The sequence below is a fragment of the Molossus molossus genome, unplaced genomic scaffold (assembly GCF_014108415.1).
Source record: "Molossus molossus isolate mMolMol1 unplaced genomic scaffold, mMolMol1.p scaffold_m16_p_15, whole genome shotgun sequence".
Classification (NCBI taxonomy): Eukaryota; Metazoa; Chordata; class Mammalia; order Chiroptera; family Molossidae; genus Molossus; species Molossus molossus.
The window spans coordinates 16,809,942-16,821,310 of NW_023425350.1; the positions used below are offsets into that span (position 1 = coordinate 16,809,942).

General features: G+C 41.2%; 2 pseudogenes; one reads left to right on the forward strand and one right to left on the reverse strand.

The window, feature by feature from the left end:
* Positions 1-6,722: 6,722 nt before the first annotated feature.
* LOC118631121 lies at positions 6,723-7,111 on the reverse strand (annotated as a pseudogene).
* A 2,606-nt stretch (positions 7,112-9,717) lies between these two features.
* LOC118630951 lies at positions 9,718-10,483 on the forward strand (annotated as a pseudogene).
* Positions 10,484-11,369: the final 886 nt, after the last annotated feature.

Below are 11,369 nucleotides of genomic sequence, written 5' to 3' on the forward strand. Positions count from 1 at the left end.
CAACTCTCTGATCCCGTCCTCCTCTCAACACTTTCTTGATGCCGTCTTTCTGCTCTTTGGTTTTCTGCCCACTGAGGCCCTTTCTACCCCTCCTGAACAGTCTGGATGTACTCACTGCATCTCCACTGAGGACCAGCAGAACTTAGTTTTAAGGGAATTTTACCTTCCCTGGGGAGGGAGATACCCAGGCTTTCTAAGGGGGCATAGGCCCACCCTGTGGCTTTTCTCCTAGATGCCTTCTGGAAATCCTGCAGACATCTGACAGAGCTCATCAGGTGACCTATAGTCAAAGCCCCAAGATCCATGCCTGTTGAAGAAGCCAGCACTAGGTAGGTGGAGATGTGTTTGGGGTGGGGGAAGTGGACTGGATGGGGTTGTGCTTTTTGTCTTTTGTTTGATTCAAGTTTTCATCTTTCTAAACAAATATATTGAAATTGTTTGAAATAAGGAGGCTTCCATGAGGGCTTGTAAATCTTTAGTTGTTGAAATATTTTTGATGTAAACTCCCCCGACACATTCACTTTGAAAATGTTCAAACCTACAGAAAAATTTCAAGAAGCAGACAATGAACACCCATATACTTTCCCTAGATTCACCCATCATTAGCATTTTCCCACATCTGCTTTATCTCTCTTTTCCCATTGAGTCATTTGAAAGATAATTGCAGATATGATGACGCTTGACACAAATTACTGTGTCATCTATGAACAAGGGCATTTGCCTACATAACTATAATTTAATTATCACACTAAGGAAAATGACAATTAAGACAATATAATGATCTAATATACAGACCGTATTCAGATTTCCTCAGTTACCTCTGTACTGTTTTCATTTGCCAAGATTAGTTGTCAGGTCTCTTTAGTTTCCTTTCATCTAGATAAGTTCTTCAGCTGTTTGTCTTTCATGACATTGATGTTTTAGAAATCTAGACCAATTGTTATCTAGACTGCGGCTCACTTTGGATTTGCCTGATTCTTTCTTCATTATATTCAGGTTGAATGTTTGGTAGCAGTATTGCACAGATGAGGCTGTGCATTTATCAGGAGGTACCTGTTATCACTTTGTCCCTTCATTGGTGATCTATGTTTGATCAAGAGGATGTCTTTTAGGTTTCTTCATATCCTATTCCTCAGCAGTCTTTCATCCGGTGGTTTTAGCATTCTTGGTTGAATCAGTCATCTCCATGGTTGTTTTACAATGGTGATTTTTTCTATTTTTATCCTTCCATCTACATTTATTTGTTGGCATTCTTCTGTAAAGTAAACCTTTCTTTTCTCTCCCCACCCCATCTACATTTGTTTAGTTTTGGTATGGACTCATGCATTTTTGTTGCTGTTGTTAAATGTGTTTTAATCCATTTCCTGCCATTATGTATTTTAATGCTCAGAATGAGTTAATTCAAGCTGGCCCGTGTCATATCCACATTAGTATTTAACACTCTTTGCCGTGTTGCTTTTTTCTGGGGGGCAGGCATCCCCTTTTCTCTTATGCAAAGGGTAGCATACTATATTCTTTTCTGCCTTGAGTTTTGCTTAACAAGATATCCTAAAAATCACTCCACTTCAGTTTATAGATCTCTTATTCATTATTATTTACATGTATGTGTGTATATACAATAGTTTACCCTGTCATCTTCCATGTAGGAACACAAAAATGTTGTCCCTGGTTCACCTTGTACTTTCCCTAGTTCCAGCCCCAGAAACAGTCATTTTCCAAGGAGCTCTAGCTGTTGTTACTAAAGATTGGTATTTAGAAATCTAAGTGCTAGGTATGCTCACTGCTACTGGTATGTCCTTTCCGCTAAGCCCTTTCAGTAGAAAGAACAAGAGTGTGGCTCAGTGGTTGAGTGTCGACCCATGCACCAAGAGGTCACTGGTTCAATTCCTGGTCAAGGCACATGCCCAGGTTGTAGGGCAAATCCCCAGTGGGGGGCACACAGGAGGCAGCGAGTCAGTGTTCTCTGTCATCAATGTTTCTATCTCTCTCACTCTCCCTTCCTCTCTCTCTAAAAAATCAATAAAGAAAAAAAATTAAAAAATAAAAAAGAACAAGAATATGTATATATGTAATTAATCCTTCAATTCCTTCACTGGACTCCTGTTGCCCTCAAAGTGTGGTAATAGATGTTATAAGTGCAAGATACAAGGGCCAAGGATAGATGGTGGTTATACTCATAGTACCATATGTTTGTACACATTTCAGTTTTCAATGAGCTGTCATATACATTATTTCACTTCTATAGGAGATGACTGTGGCAAAGTAGGAAATGCCCTTATCACTGAATCAGAAGATCTGGATTTAGATCCTGAGTCATATGAGCTTATTCAAGTTAATTTATTTCTGACCTCTAGTTTCTACATATTTCGTAGGGTTGTTATAAGGATTAACTGAATTCAGTTTTCAACAAACATGCATTGATCAGTAATCATTTGTCAGTCCAAGGAAAGACTGGAGCCTTTGGTTTAGTGAAATGAATCCCAGGACTTCCACTTCTCCCCTGTATGGTACCTGGGAAGCAAAAGGAAAGTCCTGGTAAGAACAAATCCTTCTGTAGAAGGACTCAGGCATCAAAAACACAAATGTGTGAAGTCATTAGGGTGCCTGGACAGTATTAATTTAGAACCACTATCCTAACATTTAAACTCTGGGCTGGTCAATCAAATTATGCCAGCATTCTGGTTCCTGGTTTTTGATCCCTAGAGTCCTGTCTGAGAATAGGGTCCTGCTCACTCTGCTGCTCTGTTGTCCTCTACTTTTCGATACCCCCATGTATCTGCCCTGTTTAGAAGTTTCAGCATGAACTAAGCAAGTGGGTGATGAATACATTGAGTATAGGAGTCCATGTGCTTCTTGGGAAGGTCCTCCAAAACCATGTTAGATCTATGCATTCGCAACTCCATACTCCTCTGGTGGACTCTGGGCATGTTGCAGGTAGGAAATTATGGGATGGGGCTTAGTGGGGCCTGACTTCAATGCCTAGGTTGCCATAGGAAGGCATTTAGCTGAAGTATGAAGATGTGTGGAGATAAGAGCTGACTTTTCTCTTTTGCCTCTTCCTTCTACCAGCCTCATCCTCCCCTATATGTGCTCATGGGTGTGTGTTTATGAAATTATAACTATCAGGCAAGATTCTTTCAGTTGCAAGTATATGATAGAAATGCAATTCATACTGGTTTAAGTGGAACAAGGCAAATGATTGGCTCATGTAACTGAACAGTCCCAGTGTAGCTAGTTCCAGATACTCAAAACGTTATTCTCCAGAGCTCAATCTTTCCCCAGAGAAAAATCAAGGTGCTGGTACCAGAAGGAGGAGGAACGGATGCTGAACAGATGGTCATAAAAGTAAGGTTGCTAGATTTAGCAAATAAAAATAGAGGACACCAGTTAAATTTGAATTTGATAAGTGAAAATAATTTTCAGTGTATGTTCCATTCCATATTTGAGATATCTTTATACTATTTTTTTCATTATTCATCTGAAATTCCTATTTAACTGAGTGTCCTGTATGTTTACTTGCTAAACCTGGCAACCCTACATGAAAGGAGTTAATCAATGAGCATTTAGTGAGAACCCACCAGGCCCTAAAACAACCTTCTCAAATAAGTAGAACCAACCGACCACTGGGAAAAAACAAACAAAACAGTTTTATACTCTTCTAGTTGTGAGTCAGAGATGTGTTTGAATTGGTTCTTGTCATCCCAAGAGTGGCCCACCCAATGAAGAGACAAAACCAATAATGGAAACAGAGAATAATTAAGTGTCAAACTACATGATCCTTACTGAAATCCAATAGAATACAAACACTAGAAACCCCAATTTGTACTTTTGGACCTCAGCTGTCACCTGTTTCAACAAATCAAAGTCACCCTCTCTCATCCCAGACTCATGCCAGTTCTTCAGTGCCTATATATTACTCTGATAGTAGAGAGCTGGCTTCCCCTTGTGCCTGAGAAATATGCAATTAATAGACACCCAGGAACTCTGGGGGCAAACCTCCCTAAAGCTCACTTGAACCTTTTTAGGCAGGAGGGTGGCTGCTTAGTAGCAAACAGATTTTTGTTTTATGAGGCTAGAGTTGTCAACCTTTTAAAGGCCCTCTAAATATCTGTGGGCTTCCAGTCTCTATCTGAGCTCTCTTTTTCTTTCTATATCTATTTACATTAGATCTTTAACCAATGTCCTTTCCTCAACCACCACTACTCCCATAGTGCCTTCTGCCTGTCACCCCTTTGGTTTTCATACTCCGCAAACACCTCTTCCTAACTCTACAACTTGAGATGGGTAAAGTTAGGAAAGGATACTGCAAAAGCTCTCTGCTTCTCTTTACCCACAACTCCCTCCCACGTGTCTTCACTGGGTAAATTTCTCTCTCATTTTGGCATCATGAGCAGGGTCAAGTCAGAGAAGAGACCCAACTTTTCAGGCCTGGGGAAGGCAAAGCACTCCGTGATCCTGTTGTTGAGGCCAACGTGTGCTGTAGCGCCACTCCCACGTGGGGAATGGATATGATACGGGGCCAGATTTCCCTAAGGCTAGAATCAGGAGCACTCTAGAAGTCCAGGTTTTCTTTTTACTTGCCAAGTACTTGGTACAAAGACATCAAGTGAATTCAATTCTTTTTTTTTTCTTTATTGATTTTTAGAGAGAGAGGAAGGGAGAGGAGAGAGAGAGAGAAACATCAGTGAGAGAGAACATCGATCAATTGGCCACCTTGTGCATGCCCCCCTCTGGGGATTGGGCTCACAACCTGGGCACGTGCCCTGACCGGGAATTGAACTGATGACCTGTTGGTACATGGGTCGATGCTCAACCACTGAGCCACACCGGCCGGGTGTGAATTCAATTCTTATACAGTTGCATATGATATTCAGGTGTTATGAACAACATGGAGTATTGCTCACCTTGGGGAACTTTAGAGGCTGGCTACATTGTGCCACTGTGGAGGAGACAAAGATTACTAAGATCTGATCCCCACCCCCTGGGAACTCACAAGCACATATAAGTAATTCCAATACGAGAGAGAGAGAGAGAGAGAGTTGAAATGGATTGGAATAGCAGGCTAGGTACAGAGAGCTGCCAGAACTGTTTTGGGAGATTATAGGGTAGGCCAAGAACCAAGGAAAATTTTGAAAGAAAGGTGGTAGGGATGGAGTGAGGAAAAACACAAAGAAAACCTGGGAATGTTTGGTGGCTTGCACTGGTGGGTGGATCACATATCAGAGAGTCAGGTCATTGTCACTAGAACCTGAGCTCTAGGCAGAGCTAAGGAGGTTCAAAGGTTTTTTAAGAACAATCCAGAGACAAATGGTAGGGTGACAACTTTTACTGTTATTTGGACAAAACAAACATATGAGGACACGAACAGTTAGAGAGTAATCTATTATCAACACAAGGCAGTAATTATGCTGAAAAAATCCATAGGTCTATTCCAGAAAACTCAGTTCAATTGTGGAAGTTACAGGAAACAATTTCTTACTACACCTATTTATGGGATCAAAAGTAAAAGGTGAAGGGGCAGAAGATATTTGGATATTTCAAACTTAATATATAAAAAATGGAACCCATGATATCTCCTCCAAATCAGTTATTCTTTTTATAAGTAAGGTGAAGGCCAGGTCACATGGGACAGTAAGGTTGAAGGAGGATATTGGGACTAGGTAGGAGATGGAGGGGCCTCAGCTTGGCTTCAGGGATGGGCCCTACAAGTACAGTAAACTGTCTAAGATCTAATCCAAATTCAGGTATGGTTTGGACAGTCAGGTCAAATCCTAGGGGTGAGAGGACAAGCACTGAATCTAGGCAGTGAAAAAGCTTCCATCCTGGAAGAGCAAAGAATTTGTTACACCTGTACACTAGTGGCCAAGGTGCTATGGTGTGAGAGACAGAGACAGGAAGCATGGCTGAGCGCATCTTGTAGTGCCAGAAAGTAAAGAATTGCTCATAAAAACAAGAGGATAGGGTCATGTCAAAGGGACATAGGGCCCTGGCTGGTTTGGTTCAGCTGTTAGAGCACCGGCCTGTGGTCCAGAGAGACCCGGGTTCGGTTCCTGCTATGGGCATGTATCTCAGTTTCAGTTTGTTCCCAGCCCTGGTTGGTTGTGTGGGTGGCAGCCACTCGATGTGTCCCTTTCACGTCAATGTTTCTCTCTCTCTCTCTCTCTTCCTGTCTCTTCCTCCCACTTCCTCCCACTTTATCTGAACAAAAAATGAAAAAATATCCTCAGGTAAGGATAAAAAAAAAAAAAAAAGGAACTTAGGAGCCAACCTGAAAGAATTCTCAATGGCCAAAGTTGAAATAATTTGAGCCACAAAATAATGTAGTATGATACAAAGTATAAAGTAAATATAGGTGAGTTCATATTTATATGACAAAATAATTGAATAAATAAAGAAGACGATACAAATCTTCCTTCCGCTAGAATTCCAAATAATATATGTAGATACACCCCACTTCCCAGGCTGGTCTAGACTTAGGGACTTGCTTCCGAAGAACAAAGTATGGAAAGAGAAAAACAGTGGCTTCACTGTGGAGAAACCTGGCAAGCATTGCCCTAACCAAGTAATGGAGATTGGCATCACCAGTTGATATCCTGTACTGCCTCATATGCTGTAATGAGAAGGGCACATCACCTCTGTGGTATTCTTCCCAAAACACATAACCTCAATCTAGGCATAAGGAAAACATTAGAGAAACCCCCCAAATTTTTTTTTTTCAGAGTTCAGCTTTTTATTGAACATGTTACAAAAGATTTAGTCAAAAAGACCATGTCATCATCAGACTCCTCAGATTCTTCTTTCTTTGCTTCCACTTTCTTCTCCTCAGCTGGTGCAGCAGTCGTGGAGGGGGCAGGACCACCTGCTGGTGCAGCACTAGCTGCTGGGGCAGGTCCACCAGCCCCTACATTGCAAATGAGGCTCCCAATGTTGACATTGGCCAGAGCCTTTGCAAATAAGCCTGGCCTGGCCGGAAGGGTTCAACATTTACACCTGCTGCTTTAATGAGGGCATTGATCTTATCCTCCGTCATCGTCACCTCATCATCGTGCAGAATAAGGGCCCAGTAGATGCAAGGGAGCTCCAAGACGGAGGCCATGGCGTGGCCGAGTGCTGGGCAAGCGCTGCCGGGAGCGGTGCTAGTCGCCGGATGAAGTGATGGCCTCACGCGAACGCGGCTTTAGCTTCCTCGGAAGGACAGAGCACCTTACCGGCAGCTGGGGAAAGTCGAGAAACCCAAATTTAAGGACATTTTATAAAATATCTGCCCAGGCCCTGATGGGTTTGCTCAATGGTTAGAGCACTGGCCCATGGACAGAAGGGTCATGGGTTCAATTCCCGGTCAAGGGCATATACCTGGGTTGCAGGTTCATTCCTTGGCCTGGACGGGGTTGGGTAGGAGACAACCAATCAATGTGTCTCTCGCATTGATGTTTCTCTTTCTCTTTCTCTCTCCCTCCTTCCCTCCCTTCCACTCTATCTAAAAATCAATGGGAAAATATCCTCAGTTGAGGATTTTAAAAAAATCTTCCCAGTATACCTCAAAACTCAAGGTCACAGAAGTCATGGAAAGGTAGAAATTGTCACAGACCAGAGGAGACTAGGGAGGCATAAACACTAAGTACAACCTGGTACCCTGTGTTGGATACTAGACAGAAAAGGGACATTAGTAGAAAAACTGGTGGAATCCAAATGAAGTTTGAAGTTTAGTTAATAGTAAGTATATTGATGTTAGTCACATAAATTTGAAAAATGTAGCAAGTTATATAACATGTTAACATTAGGTGAAGCTGGGTGAAGGGCATATGGGAACTTCCTGTGTTATCTTTACAACTCGTCTGTAAGTCTGAAATTATTCCAAAATAAAGTTTATTAAAAAAAAAAATTTAAATTTCTGACTACAATACCATATATGTAAGAAGGGGTAAATAGAGCTAAAATATTATTTTCTTTTTAACTTTTAAAAAAATTGTATGGATTTGAGAGAGAGAGAGAGAGAGAGAGAGATTCGTCATTCTACTTATTTATGCATTCATCAGTTGATTTTTATATGTGCCCTAACTAGGGATTGAACCTACAACCTTGGTGTATCAGGATGATGCTCTAAATAACTGAGCTACTTGGCCATGGCAGAGCTAGAATATTCTAAGGGCCTTGATTTGGATAAAGGTTTTGATTAATTTAAGAATTCGATAGGTTAAGTGTGCATATTACAGTTTAGAAGCTACCCACTAAAAATGGAATTAGCAAACTTCTTCTGAAAAGGAATAGATAGTATATATTTTAGTTTTTGCAGGTCCCCTATGGTTTTGTTATAACTTCTCAGCTCTACTGTTGTAGAATGAAAGCAGACATGGACAACATGTAAAATGAGTATAGCTGTGTTCCAATAAATCTTTATTTACAAAAACAGGTAGCAAGATAGATGTGGCCTGCAGGTACTAAAAGAACAAAAATTGAGAGCATAGCCCAGCTGGTGTGGCTCAGCGGTTGAGCATAGACCCATGCACCAAAAGGTTGCCAGTTTGATTCCCAGTCAGGGCATATGCTCAGCTTGTGGGGCCTAATCCCCTGTGGGGGGCATGCACGAGGTGGCCAATTGATGTTCTCTTTCATCAACATTTTTCTCTCTCTTTCCCTCTCCCTTCCTTTCTCTCTAAAATCAATAAAGAAAAAAAAAAGCAATTCACAGATCTTTAGTAAAATAAATCAAGGAGAAGGGGAAAAAATGAGAAGACACAAAAAACCAATATCATAAAAATAAAGAAGACAGTTCTACATTTGAACACCTTTATGTCAATACATTTGAAAATACAGAAGTGGAAATAATATTAGAAAACGCAACTCTCGCCCGGCCGGTGTGGCTCAGTGGATTGAGCATCAGTCCCACGGACTGAGAGGTCCAGGTTTGATTACCGGTCAGGGCACATGCCCAGGTTGTGGGCTTGATCCCCAGTAGGGGGCATGCAGGAGGCAGACAATTGATGTTTTCTCTCTTATCGATGTTTCTCTATCTTTCTCCCTTTCTCTCTCTCTAAAAAAAAAATCAATAATAAAAAAATTTAAGCCCTGGCCAGTTTGGCTCAACGGTTAGAGCATTGGCCTGTGGTCCAGAGAGACCCAGGTTCAGTTCCCACTAAGGGCACATACCTCTGTTGCAGTTTGTCCCTGGCCCTGGTTGGGTGGTGTGGGAGGCAGTCACTCGATGTGTCCCTTTCATGTTGATGTTTCTCTCTCTCTTCCTCTCTCTCCCTCCTACTCTATCTGAACAAAAAATGGAAAAATGTCCTTGGGTGAGGATAAAAAAAATAAAAATAAAATGTAACTCTCCAAAGCTCACTCAAAAAATTTTATAAATTCTCAATAGTATTGCAACCTCCAAGTAAATTGAAATCTGTAGTCAGAAACCTTCACTCAAAGAAAACTCCAGGCTTGTTATGGCTTTGCTGATGAGTTGTACCAAATATTGAAAGATCAAATAGTTCCAATCTTATGCAAACTCTTTCAGAGCATATAAAAAGAGGAAACATTCCTCAACTCACAAGTCTAGCATAACCTTGACACTAAAAACCTGAAGGACAGAAGAACAAGAGAGGAAAATTACAAGCTGATCTCACTCATGAAAATAGGTAACAAAAATCCTAAACAAACTATTAGCAACTAGAATGCAGCAATATATTTAAAGACAAATTCCCCTCTTTTTCGTGGCGCCTTGGAGGCGGTCGGCTGCTTCAGGATGAAGCTGAACATCTCTTTCCCAGCCACTGGCTGCCAGAAACTCATTGAAGTGGACGATGAACGCAAACTTCGAACCTTTTATGAGAAGTGTATGGCCACAGAAGTTGCTGCTGACGCCCTGGGTGAAGAATGGAAGGACTATGTGGTTTGAATCAGTGGTGGGAACCACAAACAAGGTTTCCCCATGAGGCAGGGCGTCTTGACCCATGGCCGTGTCCGCCTGCTCCTGAGTAAGGGGCATTCCTGCTATAGACCAAGGAGGACAGGAGAGAGGAAGCGCAAATCTGTTCAGGGTTGCATTGTGGATACCAATCTCAGTGTTCTCAATTTGGTCATTGTAAAAAAAGGGGAGAAAGATATTCCTGGTCTCACTGATACTACTGTGCCTCGTCGCCTGGGTCCGAAGAGAGCTAGCAGAATCCAAAAACATTTCAATCTTTCTAAAGAAGATGATGTCCGCCAGTATGTTGTGAGGAAGCCCCTAAACAAAGAGGGTAAGAAACCTAGGACTAAAGCACCCAAGATTCAGCGCCTTGTTACTCCATGTGTCCTGCAACACAAACGTCGGCGTATTGCTCTGAAGAAACAACGTAGTAAGAAAAATAAGGAAGAGGCTGCAGAATATGTTAAACTTTTGGCTGAGAGAATGAAGGAGGCAAAAGAAAAGCGCCAGGAACAGATCACCAAGAGACGTAGGCTGTCCTCTCTGAGAGCTTCTACCTTGAAGTCTGAGTCCAGTCAAAAATGAGCTTTTCTAAGAATGACAAATAAACAAGAAATATCAAATCTCAAAAAATAAAAAATAAAGACAAATTCCCAATTAACTTATGCAAATGTGTTTACAAGTTAGTAATTATTAGTATTCAGAAAAATTTAGGTTAAAACCACAATGAAATACCAGACCACATATACCAGGTTGGCTAAAATTAAGCAGCCTGACAATACCACACGTTGGCATGAATGCAAGAACTGCCTGCCGTTCACCACTGGTGGAAGTATCAACATACCCACCTAGGAAAAATAGTTTGGCACTGTCTACTAAACTTTATGTTACATATAGTCTATAACCTAGCAATTCCACTCCTAGGCAGATACCCTAGAGCAGGGATCCTCAAAGTGTGGTCCCTGGACCAACATCAGCATGAGCATCACCTGGAAATTTACTACAAATGCCAAATTCCTGGGCCTGCTCCAAAGTTACTCAATCAGCAATGCTAGAGGCTAGCAATCTGTGTTTTAACAAGCCCTCCAGATGATTCTAATGCATGTCAAAGCTCGAGAAACACTGTTGAGGCAAAATAGGAATATAAGTCCACCAAGGTACATGAACAAGGGTGTTTTTAACAGCATTATTTATAATAGCCAAACACAGAAAACAAGCCAAATGTTCATCAATATAAACGAACAAATAAATTATGGCATGGTTATGTAATACAATGAAATAATAAAAATGAATGAATATCAACTATACAAAACAGCATGATGACTCTCAAACATAATGGTGAGTAAATATTTAAGACACAAAGAATATATTTTTAAATCCATATAGAAAAAGGTTTTTGTCAAACTGTACCTATATATTTTAAGAACCAAAACTGTACCTCCAGTCCTAATCTTTTCTTAGAACTCTGGGC